A 24,266-nucleotide genomic window follows, 5' to 3' on the forward strand; every position below is an offset into this window, starting at 1 on the left:
ACAATGGTTCCAATTTCTCCACATCCTTGTTAACACATTATTTTCTGTATTTTTGATAATGCCCATCTGGTGGGTGTGAGGAGATTATCTAATTGGGATTTTGATTTGCATTTCCCTAATGATTAGTGATGCTGAGCAGCTTTTCATGGCTTTTTGGCCAATTGTATACCTTCTTTGAAGAAATGTCTGTCAGGTATTTTGTTCATTTCCTAGTTGGATTATTTGTTTTGTTGTTGTTGAGTTGTAGGAGTTCTTTATAGGGGTTATTTTCTGGATATTAAACCCTTATGAGATATATGATTGGCAGATATTTTCTCCCATTCTGTAGGTTGCCTTTTCACTTGTTAAGCTTTTTTCTGTTTAGGAAAGAAAGTGTAGCTCACTGCCAGCACTTATTTAATTTTATATAAACACACTCTTTGAAGCTGATACAAATCTGATTTTCAATGTGAAAATAAAATATAAAAACTGTTTTTAGAGTTATTTATAAACAGAACTCACATAAGAATTGTCTGAATCATCAGAAACATTTCAGGAAAATCAGATTCATCAAATGAATCTTTGACCTATAACTATTTGACAACAATATTAACTTTATTTGTAGGAATGCTACATTTTCTAGGATTTGACATTTTTTGCAATCGAGAATTACTATGTTTCATAAATAGAAATATCACTACTAACTACAAATGCTATAAATTGAATGATGTCTTTTGTTTCCAAAGTCGGTAGCTAGAGTGATGAGAAAATAATAATAAAAGCAAGATAGTTCATGGGAACGTTATCTCAGGGTAAATGCTGCTGCTGCAAGCACCACCAGTGAGTATTCTCAGGACGAATGGGAAAAGGGTTTAAATTATTCCTTTGCTGCACTAAAGTTGTAAAGTTTTATGTAAACCTATTAGTCTATTTTTGCTTTTATTGCTGTGCTTTTGGTGTCATATCCAATAAATGACTGACAAATCCAATGTCATAAAGCTTTTCCCCATTGAAATAAACTCAATGTCATAAAGCTTTACTTCTTCCTTTTATATCTAGATGCCTTTTATTTATTTTTCTTGCCCAATTGCTCTGGCTAAGACTTCTAGAACTATGTTGAGTAGGAGTGGTAGGACTGGGCATTCTTACCTTGTCCCTGACCTTGCAGAAAAGGCTTTTAGTTTTCACCATTTAGTATGATTTTATTGTGGGCATTTCACATATGGGCTTTATTATGTTGAGGTAAATTCCTTCTATTCCTAGTGTTGAGTGTTTTTTTGTCATGAAAGGGTGCTGATTTTTCTCAAATGCTTTTTCTCTATCGGTTGAGATGGTTTATGTGGTATTTGTCCTTCATTCTGTTAATGTGGTGTATTACATTGATCGAGGATATTGGCCTGTAGTTTAGTTATAGTATCTTTGATTTTGAATACAGGGTAAGGCTGACCTCATAGAATGAATTTGGAAGAGTTTTCTCCAGTTCGATTTTTCTTTTCTTTTTTTTCCTTCATGGAGACAGGATCTCTCTATGTTGCCTAGGCTAGCCTTGAATTCCCAGGCTCATGCAATCCTCCTGCTTCAGCCTCTCTAAGTGCTGGGATTATAGCCATGAGCCTCTGCACCTGGCTGTACTCTTTAATTTTTATTTTTTGAGAGTTTGAGAAGGATTAGTGTTAATTCTTCTTAAATGTTTGGTAGAATTCTCTAGTGAGGCCATCTGATCCTGAGCTTTTCTCTGTTGGGAGGTTTTTGATCACTGATTCAATTGTATTAGTTATAGGTCTGTTCAGATTTTTAATTCCTTCATGATTCACATATGAAACATTAATAAATACTCATATATAATATTTGGAACACGAATATATGTAACATTATATATGCATTACATCAATAAATATAGCAAGGTGTAGACAACTTTATTCATCAGAATTCCCTTCAGAGAATACTATGTGTGTTTGGAAGAAATGTTTTCATGAGAAAATTGGGGTAGAGATGAGACATCATAAGCATGCTCAAACAGAAAAAGATGGTCACTGACTGTGATATCCTAACCTCCTAAGACAACCATTGACAAATGGCAGACACACAGGAAATATTTGTTAAATGTGTGAACTATGGAGTATTGCTTCTATTAACTGGAGAATGTGTTACTTTGCTGAATCCTTGCAATGACTTTTCATAGGCAAATTTGAGGGCAGGAACAGAGAAAGCTAGGTTGATCTGCCTAATAATAAAGGGTAGAAACATTGAAGTTCCTGAGGAAATCTGAGAGTGAGAGAGTAAAAAGATAGGATAGGCAGGCATTTGCATAGGCAGGCAGTTCATGGAAGACAAGCAGAGAGAGAGAGAAAAGGTCATTCAGAGTGGAGAGTATCATTGAAACAGGACTCCAGAGAGCATACACAGCATAAAGAAATTTTAAAATTGCTTGCTATAGGATAGTAATTTAAACACTTTCCTTTGTCTCTCTTTCAAAGTGTTTAGCAAAGGCTGCCTTACTTATTTAAAGCTTTTGGGTGAGTGAATTCTTTTGGGGTAACTCAAAGAGGTACTGAGTTCTTTGTCCATATCTGTACAGGGGGAACCCAGGGACAGCAAGGGAGCACATAGGACTGGAAAAGAGAAGTGATAGGTATATATGTGAAATACTTCGAGAGAAAGAGATCCCTCCCTTGTAAGACAATCCACTCTACTGGTGAACAGGGTTTTCAGGGATGTCTTAAAGTATAGGTGGCTCAAAGCACTGGTATTGAGTGAGTAGCTGGAGTGTCCAGAGCCCCTGGGCAAGCATTTGTGCGTTTTTAGCTTTATTGCACCTTTCCTGGTGTGCCTTATTGAAAGAAGATGTCTGTAACTTCACACACTGATTCTAAAATTATAAAAATTGCAGAGCTTGCAAACTTTGAGTTGTAAGAATGTCTCTTTTAAACTTCATACCGAAAATGAATCCTGTCAGTTTTATAGTTCTTCTGTCCCTTACTCCAATTTTGAATTCTGTTATGCAGCCAGTCCAGTGTGGTTTTAGGCTCTCATGGGGCTCTTAGAATTTCATTATCTTCTGATATGTGCACCTGCAATATACATTAAAGCTAAGAGGAAACAGCACCGTTTCCATTGCTTGATGTCTACATTTATGGCAAATGAGCACTGGCGCTGATTGAATTACTTTCATATTTAAAGCTGACCCCATATTTCTGTCTTCTATCTTTAGTAGCAGTAGAGGGTACGCTAATTTTCACAGGACTTTGCATAACTCCCTTTTTAAAAACTTGAATGAAGCTCAAAGTGGTTAATGAGCAAACTATTTTCAAATATGAAAACCAAGGCATAGTAATGTCAATGAAAAGAGTCAAACTCTGTAAAATATTTGAAGAGATTTATTCTGAGCTAAGAGCATGGACCATGATACAACCCTCAGGAGGTCCTGAGACCATGTGCCCAAGGTGGTCAGGGTGCAGCTTGGTTTTATACATTTTAGGGAGGCATGAGACATCAATCAAATACATTTAAGAAATACATTGGTTTAGCTCAGAAAGATGGGAAAACTCAAAGTGGGGGGTGGGGGGTGGGGGGAGCTTCCAGGCTATAGGTAAATTTAAACATTTTCTGGTTGACAATTGGTTGAGTTTGTCTAAAGACTTGGGATCAATAGAAAGGAAATGTTCAGGTAAGATAAAAGATTATAGAGAGCGAGTTTCTTTTGAAGTCTTATAGTGGCTGCCCTTAGAGACAACAGATGACAATTGTTTCCTATTCAGACCTTTAAAAGGTGCTAGATTCTTACTTAATCTTTTCAGGACTTGGGGGGCCTGGAAGAAAAAAAGTTAGTTATGTTAATAGAGATTCTTACAGATGCAGATTTTCCCCCACAAAGGACAGCTTTGCAGGACCATTTCAAAATATGGCAAAGAAGCATGTTTTGGGGTAAAATACCTTGACTTTCTTCTTTGTCACATAATGTTATGCCAGAGTCCGATTAGAAAGTAAGTCACTATATATAGGGTTAAATAAAATCCATCTGATGAGAATTTATGGATTGTAGGGCATGACTCCGTAGACCGCTTAGATAGGAATTAGGGCGAGATTAAAAAAAATCAGAGCTTAGTCCTCCGTAAAATAACCAGGACAGCAAAATTGCTGGTGTTGACCTACTGAGTTGCCACTTCCCAATTTATTCTTCCCTCTCTGACTGGGAGCCATTAATACTCTTAATCTTTTAATAATATTTGAAATATTCATTCTGTTGATGAAAAGAGTCAAACTCTGTGAAAAGAGATTTATTCTGAGCCAAATATGAGTGACCAGGTCTTGTGACACAGCCCCAGAAGATCCCAGACTACAGCTTGGTTTTATACATTTTAGGAAGACATAAGACATCAATTGATACACGGAAGATGTACATTGGTTTCATCCAAAAAGGCAGGACAACTTGACTCAGTGGGCTTCCAGGTTGTAGGTGGATTCAAATATTTTCAGATTGGCAGTTGGTTAAAAGAATTTATCCAAAGACTTGGAATCAATAGAAGGGAGGGTCTAAATCAAGATAAAGAGCTGTGGAAGCCAAGGTTATTATTATGTGGATGAAGTCTCAGATAGCACACTTCAGACAGAATAGAGTGTAAATGTTTCTTAAAAGTGACTTAAAAGATGCCAAACTCTGTTAATTATCTTCTGGATTAAGAAAAACCTACAAAGGGAAGGGGATTCTCTGTAGAATGTAGATTTTCCCCACAAGAGACAGCTTGGGGGGAATTGGGGCAGGATTAAAAAATCAGAGCTTGGTCCTCACACCTAACCTCCCTTTCCTGTATGGACTATATCCCATAATTAATGAGGAAAAGTTCTCTCTATAGGAGAAATTGAGCCAATGAATGCATAAGGATACTATATTTAGAATGCACTTTTTTTTATTAGTGGGTATAAAAGGCTAATAGTCTAATGAAATAATGGATCTAGGAAGTAACCATTAATAACTGCTAGCATTATTAAGTCCAAGGCAAATGTCTAGATCAAGCTGATAGTACCTGAACCCAGTGATCAATCTTGACCTCATGAAAAGAAAGACAACCATACATTACATGATGCAATAGAAAGTCCACAACATCTCCAAGAACTAATCTTACAAAAAATGGAAACTGATTCTGATTAATCTTTTAACTCTGTGTACCATACTATTTTACAGGAAATATAGAAGACAGAGAACATATTAAATGTTGATAAGAATACTGATTAAACAGGAATGCAGTCAGTAACAATCCAGATTGTACAAAATTCTATAGAACAAATGACCCTGTTCCTTCAAGAAATAGATCTCAAAGGGAGAAAAAAGAGGGTAGGGAAATCTACAGATTAAAAGAAATATGTCAACCAACTGCATGTATGGACTTTCAAAGTCCTGATTTGAATAAGCCAACTGTTTTAAAAAATGATGAGAAAAGGAAATTTGAAGACTGTTTATTTGATGGTTTTAGGAAATTATTGTTGGTTTGGTATATTAGGTGTATGTGTGTTTTTTTTTTATAAATAGGGTTCTTAAATTTTAGAGAGACTTATTGAAGAATTTCACATGAAAAGTAAACTTGCTTGGGAATAATCCAGTATTTGCAGAGAAGTGGAATGGGGAGTGCATCTGTGTAAAGATGAAGCAAGATTGGCCTTGAGTTAATCACTGTTAAATTGGGTGATTGGGTCATGGGTTTATTATAGTTTAGTATAATAATCTCTCAATTTTTCTGCATTTTGAAATTTTCCATAATAAAAAGTCAAAAACAAAACAGCTGAAGTTAGTATGTTTTGGACAAAGATTGATTGAATAGCATCAAGAGAGTTTGGGAGACACAGTGGATCCACGTGGGGGAAATGACTCTCCAGGAAGAGCTGGCTGAGGCAGCTAGAAACAGCAGGGATGAGGACTGTGCCCAGGCTACTATCGAAGCCAAAGACGGCATTCCCTTGGACCAGTCTTGGCTGCCTGGAGGAGACAGCAGACCTGCAGTCATCTTTAAATGGATCCTGCCCAAAGCAGGGAAACCACAACGAAAAGGATGGAGAAGTCTCACATGAAGCAAAGCTGAGGCGGGATCAAAAGCAGCCAGCTGGTGGGGTGCAGTGGTTCAAGCCTGTAATCCCAGCACTTTGGGATGCTGAGGCAGGTGGATCACATGAGGCCAGGAGTTTGAGACCAGCGTGGCTAACATGGCAACCCATCCCCGCTAAAAATACAAAAATTAGCCAGGTGAAAATTAGCCATGTGTCGTGGCATGTGCCTGTAGTCCCTGGGCAACAGAGCGAGACTTGGTCTAAAAAAAAAAAAAAAAAAGCAGCCAGCTGAAGTGATGGCCAAAGGGGTCCAGCAAGAGAAACTCCAAAGAGCCCACAAATAGACTTCAAGAAAAAGGAAGAGATCTGAACACTCGTTAAGCTCAAAGAAACTCAGCTTTAAGCTTCTGCCAGGGCCTGAGAGAATCAACACCAGATTTCATGGGTACCAGGCACACACACGTCTCCTGTCCCTGGTTCTCTGGCCTCTTCTGCTTCAACCCAAAGAGAGTCAGGGAGGAAAGGGAATCATGGGCAGGTGAAACCATCATGCAGACCCAAGCTGGTAGGGTTGGTTAGCCTTCATTTTAAAGGAAATTTGAAGTTTTTACTATTTCATGTGACTAGACAGTTTAATTACAGGAGTAAGACTATAACAAAAATAAGCAGGTACACTGGGAGACCTGAGGAAAGCATAATTCCACAGAACAAGTTTGAATGGTGAGTCAGGAGAGGGAGTAAAGGGAGAATAACCGATTCCTTGCTTTCTGCTCTTGACCTCATGAGCTCTACTTCTGCAACCAATAATGTTTAACAATTTAGTGCTTCTCAAAGACAAACTGTCTTGTTTTGGTCATCAACAACATATTGAGGTAGAGGTAATATTATTCACTAGACATCCCTGCAGGGAGAGCTTTGCATTTATTTGAAATAAATACTTTGATAACTCATTGGAGATGGAGAGCAAGACTTCCATGGCCTATTTAAGCAACAAGGATGACACTAAGCTTCTGGGGAAGGAGATGGGGACAAAGGAACAGAACAAGAGAGTGAGAGAGAGATTGTACATTGTGCAAAGTGACCTTCTGCCCAAAACCCCTCAAATCTTTAGTTTATGAGAAACCCACTTGTGTCTGGTGTGAGCAGATACTCCCTCCTAGGAGTCAGAGAGGGACTAAGGTCTGACCCTCAGCTAGTCTATGTGACGTCTTTGTACAAATTAGAAAAGGCAACCCCTCAGGTGAAATAAATTACAAATTGGTGTACCCTCTGGGTGGAGGAATCACCTAAAACACCCCTTTCTCTAAACTCTCCTTGGAGTGCTGATCTGGAGCTGGATTTAGCTGTCACCTTGCCCAGAGTCTAACCTGGTTCTGTGTCCAGTTGAACAGCTGTCCTGGCTCTCAGCCCAGATTGATGAGCAAAAAAACAGCACAAATGAACAAGGAGGCAAAAGACAAAGAAAGCTATTAAAGTCTCTCTCTAAGCCCCCTAGAAGGCTTTCTAGGCTGTAGAATCAGGATTTCGGGCTATCTTCTATAAATCTTACAAGTCAATCTGGTCATGCACACATCAACTTCCATCTGCTCTCTCCATGGTTTATCTCATCTTGCCAAGTTGTAAGTAATTCAGAGGATAAAAATTTCAGGACTGTCTGCATCTATCACTGTTCACCATTCCTCACAACTGGATAAAAGCAACTAATCAAAAGGAACTAATGAGCTGTGTGGCCTGCCTTGGCCTTTTTCTGGTCTCCTCCTCTCCTCTCCACATTTGGGGCTTAGCCTCTCTCTGCTGGGTGGCAGCTCGAGCTCCAAGGGACCCCTGCATAGACCAGCATGTTCAGGGACCCCACCAGCTGCCTCTGCACACTCCACACTTTGTGTAAAGGAGAACCATATGGCAGGTCCCCTGAAAGAAAAACAAGGTGTGCAAGCAAAGAAAATAAATACAGAGAAGAAAGAGACAAAAGCAGCAAGCAGAGAAAGGAATAGGGGTTTGCAGCTGCTGGTGGAAAAATGCAGGCAGCCGACTGGGCTGCATAGTTGCCTGAAATGCAAACAGGGAGGTAACCTGCTAGCCAAATCTGTGTCTGAGGGCAAAGCAGGGTGTTTTCTTGGGGTGTGAGCATGTGCCATTTCTTGCAGTCAGACGCTGTGTAACAACAGCTTCCCTGTCTTGACATTCAAGCACGTGGGTGTGAGAGAGATGCTCAAGAGGGTGGTCCGGGGGGAGGAATGTGGTGGGAGGGTGGCCAGAACTGTGGGAAGAGAAGTTTAACTCAAGAGGTGAATTCATCATGGGTGTGAGGCTGGAATCAGGAAGGGCAGAGGGAATGATGATTCAAGCCACAGGTCATATGAGGAAACACTCTCGGCTGTACTTTGGTGAGTGAGCCAAGGAGAGACCCAAGGTCGCATTGAGCCTCTCCCTGAAGTTTCTTCAGATGTGCATTTCGTGCAATTTCAGGGAATATTTTAGTCCTTAGAAGGAACTAGAAATACAAGTGTTGTACTAAGAAGAATGTGGAAGAGATGGGGTTTGAGGGAGAGAGTGAAGATCAGTCAGTCAGGTGGTATATTGAAGATGTAGTATATAAAGGTATGAGGACATATAAAATGGGCTTCCAGATTATTCTTTGAGTGTTTTGCTCCCCACTCACTCTGCAGCCAATTAACAGGAAACTCCAATTCAACTGTTGAAATAACAGAGATATTTATAAACTCACACAGGAAGACTGCAGGGAGGGCTGTGTCAAGGTGGTTAATTCAGTGGCTCAGACTTCATGACAGACCAGGTTCTTCCTGTCTCTCAGCTCTCCCAGCATCAGTGTGAGGGCTTTGCTCTCAGCCCAGCTCCCCTGCTGGTGAAAGGATGGGCCCAGGATTTCCAGCAGCCATATCTAGACTAGGCAGGGTCCAGAAGCAGAAAGGAATTATCTCTCCCTCCCACCTCAGCCTCCCAAAGTGTTGGGATTACAGTAATGAGCCACCATGCCCAGCCCATGCTTCTTTTTGCGTGTGAGAAAATCTTTCCCCAAACTGTCCCAGCAGACTTCCCTTCACATCCTGCTGTTCTAGTAGGTAACTAGTCAGACATGAGCAGTGCAGGAGATGAACTCTACCCAACCAGGAATGTCAGGCAACCATCAGGGAATAGTCAGGTGGTATTAAACTGTCTCTCTAAAATGGTATTTGGCCACAGCCAGCGCCACGGAAAGGCAGTCTCCCAACAGAAAAACCTGAAACTGGTGATCAGCAGCTTCCCAATAAGATCTCAGGAGCTGGGCAAGTGGGCTTGAGCATGCACACTAAGAGGCAAAATGGTAGCATTTAACTGGTCTATGACCTTCCTTTGGGAACACTCGACTGATAAGTGAATGCCTCAAGTGATCGTGTGCACAATTTTGGTAAACACATTGTGCATGGGGCCCCTCCCAAGTGCTGGCAGGCCACTGCTCACGCAGACAGCCCACCTCAAGGGAAGAATCGGGGGGAAGTAACAAGACCTTAGGAGCAGGCCAACGTATAAAACCCCAAGTCAAAAGGTCAAACCATGCACTTGATCTCACAAGATGCCCACTTGGTCCCCTTCCAAGTGTACTTTATTTCCTTTCATTCCTGCCCTAAAACTTTTCAATAAACTTTTACTCCTGCCTTAAACCTTGCCTTGGTCTCTCCTAGGTCAAATTCTTTCTTCTGAAGAGGCAAGAATTGAGGTTGCTGCAGAGCCATAAGGATTCACCACCAGTAACATTACTGACCCAAGTTGTATCACATGTTCTGGTCCAATCCAAGACATTGGCAGGGGATGAGCTTAAACCAGAGATCAGAATGGTTTTCACATTTTTAAATGGTTAAAAAAAATCAAAAGAAGAATATTTCACTGTATTTGAAAATGATATGAAATTCAAATTTCAGTGTCCATAAGTAAATAGCGTATTATTGGAACACAACCACACTGTCATTTATTTACATATTGTCTATAGCTTCTTTCAGACTACAGTGGCAGAGTTGAGCAGTTTCAATAGAGATATGGCCTGCAAAGCCTAAATATTGGCTATTTGTGCTTTCCAGAAAAAGTTTGCTGACCCTCGGCTTGCACTTTTCAGACCTACCCTCAAGGCTACAGCGGGAGCTGGTCCCCTTGAAACCATACACCAAAGGGAGGGTAACAAAATTGAGCTTCTTTGGAAAGGAGAATGGGGCATGAAATGAATGGCCATCATTCATTAATTGATCCAAGGCTAGGAATGTCCCAAAGCCAGGCCAATCTGATTTTTTTGAACTTGTAAACAGGGAAGGGAGCTATGCCCTCTCTGGTGGCTTGACTGTCAAATGTGAGTCAGAGAGCTGGCAATGGCCAAATTCCCACCACTGCTGAGGATACAGTTTAAGAGAACAGAACAGGTTTCAGAAACAAGAGCTGGAGAGGAAGAGATCGTGAGCTGGCAGTGTTTATGTCCCTGCTTCTAGCTGTGCCTGAGGCCCAACTGCAGGCCTCATTGCCCAAGGATCTAGGAACTGAGCCAACACATTCCCCATGTCACCCATGCAAGTATAATGTGAATATAATGGCTCATTTTTAGACAGATGGGACTCAATTACTCCAGGCTCCAAAGAATTTACTATCAGTCTGGGAAGACAAGACTTTTACTCCTAAAAAGGGAACTAATATCCAAGGACCAAAGGACAAGCTTAGCCTGTAACTGCCATAAGGTTTCAGAGTGGAGAGGGATGATAATGGGTTGGTGTGTTTGAAGAAAAGTGATGAAGGAAGGTAAATTTGAGAGAGACCTTAAGGTTAGGTCAGAACTTAGGAAAGAGACAGGAATCTTACAGCTGAAGAATTTTCTGGGCAGAAGCAAAGATGAAAACAAGCAAAGCAGATTCAGAGTAGGCCAATCTAACCAATTTTGTAGCCTGTAGCTGAGTCAAGGGATGTTGGAAGCCACATGAATCCACTGAAAGTTGAAAAGCAGAGTCTTCCATGATGCCATTTGTGGGTATTATGATGATTTGTCCAAACCTTACAGTGGCTTCACTTACATATCTGGAATGTATAGTAAAATTCTGAATTCTCTTTTATCATGTGTATGCTAATAACCATAGGCCTATCCTCCTTAGAAAAGCACTATTGGTAGAGTGTAGATTATTTTTAATGCCCTTCCAAAATTATACCTCAGACACTCAGCCAGAAGGACCAGGCTTAGCCAAACATTATTGAACTGAACCAGGAAAGCCTGCACTTCAAGTCTGTGTTTTTGAGACTTTGAAAAATGAAGCTGGGAAACTGCTTGTCTCCTAGTAATTATCAGACCTGTTCTCTACACACCATTCACCCTAATAATATTACCCCACAGGAAAGAGAGGGAGGAAGGAAGGGAGAGAGCCAGTACCTATTTAGGAGGTCCGCCTGGTGAGTGTGACTTCTAACCTCTCTGCAAGGTCCCAGTCTCTCATGCCCGCTGGGAACCAGACTGGCCCTTGGCAAAATTGTGAAATGACCGACATTTATCTTTCAGGCCTCCTATATTTTAGAGAGTTTTTCCTTTTTCTTTTCTTTTTTTTTTTTGAAAGAGTCTCACTCTGTCTCCTAGGCTTGAGTGCAGTGGCACAATCTTGGCTCACTGCAACTTCCGCCTCCCGGGTTCAAGCGATTCTCCTGCTTCAGCTTCCTGAGTAGCTGGGATTACAGGTGTGTACCACCACGCTTGGCTGATCTTTGTATTTTTAGTAGAGACAGGGTTTCACCACATTGGCCAGGCTACTCTTGAACTCCTGACCTCAAGTGATTTGCCTGCCTCAGCCTCCCAAAGTGCTGGGATTACAGGCGTGAGCCTCCATGCCGTGCCTTCATCTTTCTTCTAAATCATCTCTCTCAACTTTCTACCTTTCTCAGCCTCCTGGAGGCTAATCAATCAGTGCAATTTGTTGCCAGGATCTCACACTGTAACATTATATGAAACACCTCATAGTGAAAATTATCTGGATTCTGCCAATAGCCTCTGGTTAGCCGTCCTCTCCCAGCTGCAGTCCCTGCAAGTCAGTACTCCATATTGTGGCCACCTGAGCTTTCAGAAGTGTAAACTTGATCCCATGACCCCCTCCCACCTACATTAAAACCCTCCAAGGATCCTACATCGCCTGATGAATAAAGTTCAAGTTCCTTGCTGTGATGTAAAACAACGGTTCTCAAATGTAGTCCCCAGGCCTGGAGCAGCATTATTGGACAACAAGGTACAAATGTAAATTCTAGGCCCTCATCTGAGACTTACTGAGTCAGAAACTCTGGGGGTGGGGTCCCGAAATCTGTGCTTTAAAAAGCCCCCTAGATGAATCTGATGTAAGATCAAGTTTAGGAAACACCGATATAGGCAATCCCTGCCTGCTGGCCCAGATTCATTGCCCACTAAACCCAAGATGGAGCCTAGGGCTTAGCCCAAAGATGGCAAAGAGATTTCACCGAATTCCCCGATTCTTTTCAGAGTTTAGTGGCTACCTGACATGATGTGTTGAAGATAATGAAGCCTCAGTCTTTGTTATCAGGATAATTTGCCCCATAATCGATTAATGACATGTAAGAGACAGGGTAATGGCTGCCCGGTGTCAGGCACTTTCCATTCTAATTCTAGCCACAGATTTTCAGTCCCTGCAAATCACCAACGCTTAAACTGATATAATGCAGATACCACCCAGGCAGAAAGATGTATATTTCAGAAGATGACTGCCTGGAGAGGGTTTAGCCCTAGGGAACAAATTTAGTCCTAAGGAACCAATCCCTGCAGCTGGTGCCATCAGGACACCACTGGCTAGGAATTTGGGGTATGTGGGTACCAGGATGGGATTTTGAGGGGAGAGGTTCTCTCCAGTGGAGCTGTGCTCTACCTCCTTTACTTTGTGTGCATAGCTGTAACCGATTAGTGGGGAGCCAGGAGAAGAGCTCAGCTTCAGGGCAGAAAGGAGACACCCCTACATGAGGCAAGCCAGCCCTGTCGTCTGTGGCTGGAGATGGATACTGTGGTGAGGCTCCTGCTCGGGACCCCTAAGTCCTAAGGGGGGATTTAAGTGCAATACTTAATTTTTCCTACATGAGAGGCAGAGTGCAGGGAGGCCAGACGGGGACGGGCTAAAGGGACTATAGGAGCCAGCACAGCTGGAAGTGATTAAGGCCCAGCCTAGGAGGCCGTAGACAGGTAATAGTCTGGGATTGGTAGAGCTGCAGAAAGAAACCTTTGCCCTAGAAGTGTTTGGCAAACCCACTCTATTATATTTTGATTCAGTGTCTGACATGGCTGTGGAGGTTTCCACGTGAAAAATGAAAACTTCTTGGCTAGTTTCTTTAGACTCTGGAGATGGGGGTTCTTTCTGTTTGCCTCATATATGCAAGGGATATATGCTCTCTCCAGACCTACCTGAAGCAAAAATAGAGTCTAGGATTTCCTGCTAACCTTTTCCTTTTCCTGAAGGCTAGGGTTTAAGTTTCTTGCTTGGGACAGTCAGCTGCACTGTTCTTGACTCTTCAAGGCGTGCTGTGGTTCCTTTCCTTGGTCTGCTCTCACTTCCTTCCTTCACCCAGCTTTGTCCCAGGCCAGGCCAAGTGAACAGCTGTGATGGCAACTAAGCCTCTCTCTGCCTTCTAGCCTGGAAGTTTGTTTCACACTTCCCTGGAAACTCTGAAGTTCGTCTTTTCTCCTGGACATTACAAATCTAACTCTTATAACTTATTATTTTTTTTTTTCAAGAACATTTACTTACCAAAGAAGAGAGCTCTTTATCCCTCTTTGTTACAGGGGGAAAGTTCTGCAGGATTTATTAACAATGATCCATATGTGAATGAGTTTCAGCAAAGCCTGAAATACTTCCCTTGTCAAAATATACAAAGGAGAAGTGCCAACAAAAATAGGCTTGTGTTTCATCTTAGGTATTTCCACCCATGCAACTCTTGTGGAAAAGAATAACCTAAAATACAGAGGCATTTTTTATGAACACTACTCGATGCACTTCGAATTGAGTACGCTTTGCAGAAATACAATCTGCATGTCATTATCCCTAATTTTCTAAGTCTTTGCTGTGTGATATCAGGTCTGCCACCCTTGCTGTTAAATGTCAGTTAAGACAATTAATTTAACTGCTCTGACAAGTTTAAATTAGCTCCCACAGAGACCGTAATTTGCCTCGAGTTCTTACCTACTACAGATCAGTAACTCCCAACTGATAGCGCTACAGGCATATTTTAAAAATAACTTTTATTGATTTTTTTAAATTTAGTCAAGTGGTACATGTTCATTGCAGAAAAGTCAGAAAATAAAGTCAAAACAAGAAGATTTTTAAAAAATCACATTTTTAAAAAAAATTTATTTATTTATTTATTTTTTTGTGACAGAGTCTTACTCTGTCACCCAGGCCAGAGTGCAGTGGCATGATCTTGGGTCATCACAACCTCCACTTCCTGGGTTCCAGCAATTCTCCTGCCTCAGCCACCTGAGTAGCTGGGATTACAAGCGTGTGCCACGATGCCCAGTTAATTTTTTTTGCATTTTCAGTAGAGACAGAGTTTCACCATGTTGGCCAGGCTGGTCTCGAATTCCTGACCTCAAGTGATCTGCCCACTTCTGCCTCCCAAAGTGCTGGGATTACAGGCATAAGCCACTACACAAGGCTGAAAAAAATTACATAATTTTATCATATAGTTATAACCACTGCAAACATCTTGGTGTAAATCTTTTTTTTTTTTTTTTTTTGGTCTATGTAATGAGAGGTAATTCTTCAAAAACTATTAATGAGCATTTCTCTTTTGTATTTCCATGTTCATGAATCAAAATAGAATTTTTCAGACAGCAAGCCTGAAAGCTAGGTTCTGTCCAGAGAAGGAGGATTTTCTAAATTCTTTTAGCTGTCAAGAACAAGCCTAAAAAACTCATACAGAGTTCTTCCCATAAAGATAGAGAAGCTATTCCTTTTTCCTGTGATAACTATCAGGGTTGCTACTGAGAGAAGGAGGGAGATATAGGATAGGGGAGAAAAAGTCCAAAACTCTCACATTCATGTATACATAAATTACGGAGAGAGAAAGAGGCAAGATAAGGATGGGCAGAGCTCACCTTCCCTGCCCTAAGACAGAGGCATATATCAGATAGGACGAAAGGAACACAAGGATGGAGGACCTCTGCCCAAACAATGCATCTGGGTTACTTAGCTTAAGGCAGGTGTGGATTTCCCTGATTACAATTAGTTCCTTGTAGCTGCTATTAGAAAACCACTGCTGTAACCATAGTAGTTTGAAGAACAAAGAAATTCTCTCCTAAAATAATCTGAGGTGATTTTCCAGGCTGGTGGTCAGCTCTTCTTCATTCAGGGACTCAGATTCTTTTCCTAGTAGTTGCTGTGCTACAAGTCCAAGGGCCTTTGTCATCAACCATATGGGACTGCTATATATGGGTTCCTTTTGGTAGTAAGGGAAAAGAGAGGCTGGAGGAAGTACACCCAATATCATGAGACTCTGGCCCAAAAGTGGCAGACATGAACTCTTCTCGTATTTTATTGGCTAGAACTTGGTCATATGACCAAACCTAACCACAAAGAATGTGGGGAAATGCAATATCGCTGGGGAGCCAGATTTGCCTAACAATAGCAATTCTATTCTAGAACAAAGGGAGAACAGGTTTTGGTTGCCCACCAGCAATCTCCTCCACACCTAGTGTCATAGATAGGGCCCTGTGTGCACATAAAAGCGTCTTTGAAAGCAGCCAAGGGTTTGATAGCCATGGATTTGCCCTCAGGCACCATAAGTAGGGGTGAAGTGACTTTCACAACAGAGGCAAAATGTGAATCACCTAGATCCAGAAAGGTCTATAGAGTCAGTGAGAGATGGAATGAGACCAGAACAGCCAAAGTATACCACTGTTCATGATCAAGCTCAGAGACACCAGAACCCAGGTTATACCAGCTGCCAGTGTCTACTACAAAGCCCAGCTGGGTGGGCAGCAGCAAGGCTGACAAGGGACACCACAAGCACAGCTCTCACTCCACTGCCTGAAGCTCACAGTAACCTTCCCTCACACCCTGATTGCTGTCTTAGGGATGAGAACTCCCTGGGGCAGATATTTGAAAAACTGGGTATAGATCCACAAGGGGCCCTGTTATCTAAACAAACTGCCCAGAATATAAGAAGCGTTGCTCAAATTGGGCTAAATTTATTTAACCCCCATTTCCACCTGGCAGGATAGGCAGCTTGTGGGGAAACTCACATCAAGTCATCAGTTAATAAGTAAGCTACACGTTTTGTTTTGTTTTCTGCACATCTGAGTATAGGCTGAAAAAATTCTCTCACCCTGAAATGTACATATAAAAATGTCTTGGAAGCTCTGGAGCTGTGACTAGAAAATGCAAGCTGATGCTGTAAGCTACTTTCTACCTTACCTCAGAGGTTTTCTGTGCAAACAAGAAAAAAATCACATAGCTGTCACAGAAGACTTACCTGGATGTTGGGAGTCCCAAGGAAGGACACTTGCACCATGTCTAACTGAAGTTCAGACATGAGTGGTAGACAGGGTTAGGGGCAGGTCAGAGTCAAGGCTTGATTTCAGGGAGCAAGTCCAGGGCACCATGAGTTAAGGAAGACTCCAGTGCTTGGGCTGAGTTCAGCAGCAGGGTCCAGGGGTCAGAGGTTCTGGGTTGAGTAAGATACTGAGTCTGAGCCCACCATAATCCAGTCTCTCCGCGGCACCTATGGGCCCTGTGCAGGAGTGGGGATGGTCTCAGGGGTGCAGAAATTCCAGAGAAAACGCATTATATCCCCAACCGCTTAAAAACAACTTGAACGTCTTCAACATCTGAACAAGAAAAGCTATTTTGGACATAAACTCATCTGGTAGGAAAACTTCCCCTAAACTGAACTGAAATGCTTTACGGGTTCTATTTGTGTCACTTGGTGTGAACAGTCTTATATTTCTCTAAAGAAATAATAATGTGTTTGATTTCTAAGTGCTGCCCCACACACAACACCAAGACCAGAGGTGGTATGTAATATACAGCATATTCACCATGTTACCTTTCTAATATCTGAAAAATTCTGATTTTGAAACACACCTGGCCAAGGATTTTAGATAAGAGATTGATCACCTGAATTTCAGAGTCATCCTTGCCACCCATGCAATGCACAATCTTAACTGGGTGGAATTCTCTTTGTAGTCCTGGCATTCAATTTTCTCTAATACTTTCAAGGAGCTTGAAATTCAGTAGAATTTCATCTAACAGAGATTTAACTGACATTTATTTTCTTTATCAAATTTTTAAATGCTGATTTTATGGGTGATCCAGCCAACTTTTTATTTCCAGTTTCTAAGGAAGTGGGCAATGCCATTAATTCTTCTTCAGTATTTATCTACATTCCTTTATATCCTTATTCAAAGTGTTATGAAGTAGAGATGTAATCTTAAAGAGGATCAGTGGCTAGTTATTTTTAACACTAAATACTTAGGGAATGTACTTTGGAAGTGTGTACTCAGGATAGGGATCATGAAGGAACAAAAGGATAGGAAGTTAAGACTGAGTGTCTGCCAGGAGCCACTTCCTCCTACAGCATTCAATGTAATCCTTGGTACATTTACCATTTAATTGTAATCCTTTTTATTGTATTCTTTTACTGTAATCCTTTTTATTGTAATCTTTTATTATAATCCTCATCAGAGTTCTCAAGGATTTATTACAACCCTTGTAATTGCCTTTTGTCTGTGCACTCTTCTTATTTGCACAGATTATTCCCTCTATCCAGAAGCCTTCCCACAGCTTTTACCCCAGTTCTTCTGGCTAACTCACTTTCACCTCATGCCCCCATCATCTAGCCAAGGCTGTGGCAGAAGCCTCCTCTCAGGTCTCTCTGCTTCTGCTCTTGCTCACGCTACAGCTCCTCCATTCTCCCAAGAGTAGCATAAATCAGACCCGTCCCACTGAGGGACTCTTTTGTCCCTCAGCAGCCCACCCGAACCCTAGTTCACAAGGCCCCAAGTGACTAGGCCCAGTGCACCTTCCACCAACGCTCCGTCCACATCAGCCTCCTTCCTGTCTCCACCTCAGAGCCTTTGCCCTTGCTGTTCCCTTGGCCTGGAGTGCTCCCTTTCTAGTTCTTTGCATGGCTAAGTCCTTCTCAACCTGGCCACTCCAGCCTCCTGTACTCTTGAAACAGTGCTCCAGCACAGTGCTGGGTACAGAAAAAGCACTCCAGAATATTTGTTGAATAGATGAATAAATGGAGGGGGAAAATAGAAGAACTATAGAACCCACAGAGCTTATCTTTTTATTAGTAATTGCCCTTTCAGAAAACTTTGTTTTAGCTTTAGCTTTAATGCATTTCTGCCACTTACCAAGAAGAATATGTTTTCTTGAATCTAAAAATATTTTTCAGCATTATTTTCTTCTTCTAGTGGTGACTGCTCTTGACATTCTTTAGATAACTCCATATTCATTCATTCATTCACTCACTCACTCACTCATCTATATGTGTATCTGTTCTCAGAGTTCCCAGAGGCCCAAGCTAAATGGTATCTATATCATCACTTCCCATGGTGCTTTCTTTCATCACTATTTACTGAGAGATCCCAAAGTATTTTAGAGAGAGCAACCAGTTTATTGGGTGAGAGGGACTATTAGCCCCTGATTACAGGTGAGGAAACAGGACCCAAGAAACGGTGGAGGGAATGAACTACAGAAATGGGAGTGAGGGGAGTACTTAGGATTTCAAGTTCCCTCTTCCAACCTAGGTCTGAGGGAGTCCTTCCAACCTGGCTATCAGGACTACAGAGCAGCCCTTTGCTTCCACTTCGCTCCTCCCACTGACACCATCTCTCTCTATTCCTGGAAGAGCACTCCAGCAGAGGGAAAAGTATCTGGAAATACTGAGGAACCAAAAGAAGATGAATCCGTGTGTGCCACTGAACCAAGAAAGTTTAGGAAGTATTGAGGCCGGGTGTGGTATAATGCCAGCACTTTGGAAGGCTGAGGTGGGAGGATTGCTTGAGCCTAGGAGTTCGAGACCAGCCTAGGCAACATGGTGAGTACTCTGTCACATTAAATAACTCAATAGATAAACAATCCAGGAGTTTAAAGACATATTAAGCTTTTTAAGAAACCACTATTACCCTTTTCCCATAAATTAGTGCTTTTCTCATGTTTTGAATTCTTGAACGTGCAATGTAAAACAACATATAGCTTTGCTTTCTGACTTTAAAATAGTACATGTTCATTTTTCTTTGACTTTGGAAAATATAAGAAAGACAATGAAAAACTAAAGATACTCACAATATCATGGCACAGGAATAATCACTATTAATATTTTAAATATTTCCTCCAACTTGTCGTAATCATGTTAGACTTCTTATCTCTATCTTGTTTAATTCTTTATCCTCCCTATTTAGATGCTCCATAAATGAGTGAATATATAGTTTGGATTTTTTCCCCAAAGTGGGTTCATACTTTATATACTGTTTGTGACCTACTTTTTAAAATCTTAACACTATATCAAGAACATTATTTCATCTGATAACATCTTTTCCTCTAAAATTATTTTTAATAATTTAAAGCAATTTTTATTTAAATAATTTAATAATTATATTAATTTCTTTAACATATGGCTGCCTAACATTCTAATATATAGGTACATCACAATTTTTTAAGCAATCCTCCGTTATTGGAACATTTAGATATTTTTTGCCTTTTTTTGCATTACAAATCACACTACAAGGCGCATCACTGCCATAAATCTTTGTGGGTATGTCTGATTATTTCTACAGCATCCATTCTTGTAGAATGGGGCAAGGGCTACAGATATGTTATTTAAGGTTTGTGATATGTATTGACAAATTGTCCTCTAGAAGGCTGTCCAATTTATACTCCCCAGTAATGAGGCATAGTAGATGTCTTCGTTTTTGCCTGGAGTCAAATGCTTTTGAAGTATTGGTTACGTTATTTCAGTGTAAAATGGTATTGACGCAAGATGGCTTTTACCACATTACTTCATATGCTTCAGCCTGACCATAAATAAATTCCTCCAAGTAGCTGCATTTTTCATTTACTTATTTATTTAATTATTTTTGAGATGGAGTTTCACTCTTTTTGCCCAGGCCGGAGTGCAATAGTGCGATCTCGGCTCACTGCAACCTCTGCCTCCCGGGTTCAAGCAATTCTCTTGCCTCAGCCTCTCGAGTAGCTGGGATTACAAGCATGAGCCACCATGTCTGGCTAATTTTGTATTTTTAGTAGAGATGAAGTTTCTCCATGTTGGTCAGGCTGGTCTCGAACTCTTGACCTCAGGTGATCCCCCTGCCTCGGCCTCCCAAAGTGCTGGGATTACAGGTGTGAGCCACTGCACCTGGCCTTTGCATTTTTCTTATAAAGAGAATGTTTGCTGCTAGTGCATCTTCCTGTCAATTGGACAGTAAACTCCCAGTCCCCCAGTCATAGAGGATGTGTGTGCCTTTGCAGATTTGCAGTTATCCTCATAGTCAAACTTTTGGTGATTCCTGGTTTTAGTTCAGATGAACACTGCTGATAGTATCTGTTGCCAGTTCCCCTCTTGCAAGAGGCTGAGCTCCTGAAGGATCTCAAAGTATCTTTGGAAGAACACAGGTAGAATATGGAATACACCTTAAAGATGTGACCATCTTTGGGGTGGCCAATTGAGCCCATGAAGTCAGTGCCAGAGACTTCCTTGGATTACTCAGGGTTCTCCAGAGAAACAGAACCAGTAGGATAGATAGATAGATGGATAGATAGATAGACAGGTAGATAGATAGATAGGGAAAAATGAAAATGAAATCCTAAGCCCCCCAACCAACTGAATGAATCCTATCTTAGACAAGGGCACCACAGAGTAACCCTGAAAACTGAGTTATTGGCCATTTTGGGAGGTCAGACACATCTCGTCATACCTCTCCCTCCCTCACTTCCATTTAGCTTTTTCTCCAAAGGCTAAACGGAAATCGGTCCTTTCAAAAGACTTCATAACTGATATCAACCAACCTCCTGCCACTTCCCCTCCTTTCTGTGGTTTGGACACAGCTGACCAGCATTTCTTCCTGGTAAGAGACCAACAACCACTGAGATGTTCTAGTCAGTCTACGGAGGATGTGCAGTGAGGGTTTTCATGTCCTCTGCTTCACCTTTTGACATCAGACAGCTGAAAACTGCACGCTGGGATCATGCTAATGCCACCATTGTTTGAACATGGGACCCATGAAGGATCAGGAAGCTCAGTTACGCATGCATGTATTTCTCCTTTCACAAATATTCATGACTCCTCCTGTAGCTTATTGAATATGCATATTTTTGTCAACCTTCTCAGAATTAATCTCTGTCTTATTCTCAACCTCGGAGTACCTGTTTTTGGCTTCTAGCTGGAGGATATACTTCCCAGCCTGTCAGAACGACCACCCTGCAGGCTGCCATCCTTTATGAGAAATAAAGCTTTCCTTTTATTTATGAACCTTGTCATTCTTCAGCTGACTATAGATATAAGAGGAAATTTATTATGGAAATTGGCTCCTGCAATTACAAAGGCCGAGAAGTCCCACAATCTGCAAGCTGGAAAACCAGGGAAGCTAGAGGTACCATTAAGTCTGAGTCCAGAGGCCTGAGAACCAGGGGACCTGATGGTATAAGGAGGTCTGAGAACTGGGGTGCCTGCTGGTGTAAGTCCCAGTGCCAAAGGCCCAAGACCTGGAGTTCTGATGTCTGACGGCAGAAAAAGATGGAAGAGGCCCCTCAAGGGGAGAGAGACAGAGAGAATGTGCCCTTCCTCTGCCTTTAGCTCTATCAGGTCCTCAATGGATTGGTTGATGCTCACCTACCTTGGTGAGGGCAGATCTTCTTTACTCAAACCTGCTGACTCAAATGCTAATCTCTTCTGGAAACATCCTAAGACCAGTTCCACCCAGAGCCCAAATGTGTCCTACCAAACCACCTTCCTGCCTATCTGCCCTTCCTTTGATAATAAATCTGAAACCAACTCACGTCCCATAGAACTGATGTTTATGGTTCCTTTGAATAAACATAGAAATTGATGCTCCCAGTCTTAAAACTTAAGAAAGCTTAATTTTTCTTATCTGAGTTCCTTTCTTAGAAAACCAACCATCAGGACTCCTAGATAAGTATCAAGGAGCTGAAACTCATTAGATCACTGCATTTGGACAATGAGACATCAGACACCTCACCTGTCATGATTGCCTAACCGACCATCTGCTTCCTGTTGACCAACTCCTCTTCCTTACCCTGCCCTTATTCCTGTCTTCCCACACATGGTTACATTTCTTCCCTGCTATTTAAACCCCCAATTTTAGTCAGGCAGGGAGATGGATTTGAGATTGATCTTTCATCTCCTTGGCTACAGGACCTGATTAAAGCTTTCTTCCTTGGCAATACTCATTGCCTCAGTGATTGTCTTTCTGTGAAGCCAGCAGTAGGACCTAGACCAAACTCCTGGTGTTTCAGTAACACATCCATTAAGCCTTATCCTTCCTTCTCTGTGCTCTTTTTTAGTGAAAAAAAAAAAAAAAAGCCTACTCCAAAATGCACACTCCTTTATACCCTACTAATCATTTAAAGGGTGAGAAGGAATAGTCATACAAGCTCTCAAATAAGTCACATTTGTCTCCTTCTTCCATGATCTCTGTACCCCATACCTGAGAGAAGAGGATGGCAATGGCGAGTTAACTTTACCTTTCAGTTCCTCTTAGACCCACTGCTTCCTGATCTCTTTCCTCCTTCTTTCATTTTCCTAGGAGGGTTATCTCTGAAAGAGATTTACTTCATAAAATTAGACCCTAAAGAAGTGGGAGAGGCCAGGCGCGATGGATCACACCTGTAATACCAGCTCTTTGGGAGGCCGAGGTGGGTGGATCACCTGAGGTCAGGAGTTTGAGACCAGCCTGGCCAAGATGGCAAAACCCCATCTCTACTAAAAATACAAAAAATTAGCCGAATGTGGTGGTGGGCACCTATAATCCCAGCTACTTGGGAGGCTGAGGCAGGAGAATCACTTGAACCCAGGAGGCGGAGGTTGCAGTGAGCTGAGATCACACTATTGTACTCCATCCTGGGTAACAGAGTGAGTCTCTGTCTCAGAAAAAGAAAAAAAAAAAAAAAAGAAGTGGGAGAGAGGAAGCACACTGACTTAAAAATCATCTAAGGATTCCTCTAAGTGTACAGTCTTTTAAAATATATAGAACAATATAACAAGTGTATAAGTAAACATGTTTAAAACCAATATTCTATTAATATATTTAAAGTTCCATTTCTGTTTTAATTTAAATTACATTAGTATATTATAATAAGTTACATGTTTATTAATATAATAAACTGTATATTCTTAATTCCATATTAATAGTTGTGTGATACTAATAGCTACTTAAGGAAATAGCTCTCTGTCAAAGTTTTATAACATTTTGTCCTATTATGAAGATGACTGTTGTCATCCTCTTCCATTGTCCTCATCTCACCCCAGTCCTTTCATCTTTTTCTTTCGCTACATGAATTCCTCCAGAGGACCACTTTGTTCACTGCTTTATAGTAATTAATTGACTAATTTCAAAGACAGGAGAAAAACAGATTTATTTTGCCTTCCAACTGAGGGTACAGAATGGACCAGGAGGAATCCCAAACTCATTTTCTATGTGAGCACTTATGTGCATGTCTCATTCATTGGGAACCTAGCCCCATGAGGCCCCAGCTTTAGAGCAATTAACAGGACACAGATGGAACAAGTGCTAACCTTGCCTCTGCAACCACACAGAGTGGGGCCTTAAGAAAAACCCTGGGGTGGTTTTGGAGCACCCTGCTGGCATGGAGGCCTGGAGACCAACATTTTGGGAAGAATGAAGGCTGCCACTGGGAAAGAAGGCCATTCTCTAGCACCTTAAGAACTGACTAGCGTAGCTCACAGCTCCAGAGGCACATGTTCTCACTCTGAAAGGGAATGAGGGTCTCTAGGGACATGGTGCAGCTGCAATAGCTTATAAAGCCAGTAGCATGACTTCATCTCTGGCTTGGGAGCCAAATGTTACACAGAGCAGAAGCCAAAAGCTAGTGCTAACTCAGGGTGAACAAGAAAGACTGGAAAAGACCAAGGTGTGTGTTTACATGCTTTCAAAGCTGCACCCTCCTAAGAATGGAATGATTTTGCTGTGAGTTCACAACATCTTGAATAAGCATTGATAATGGAGGTAGGTATACAAACACCTGACCCTGATTTCATTT

The sequence above is a fragment of the Nomascus leucogenys genome, chromosome 9 (assembly GCF_006542625.1).
Source record: "Nomascus leucogenys isolate Asia chromosome 9, Asia_NLE_v1, whole genome shotgun sequence".
In the NCBI taxonomy this organism is placed as follows: Eukaryota; Metazoa; Chordata; class Mammalia; order Primates; family Hylobatidae; genus Nomascus; species Nomascus leucogenys.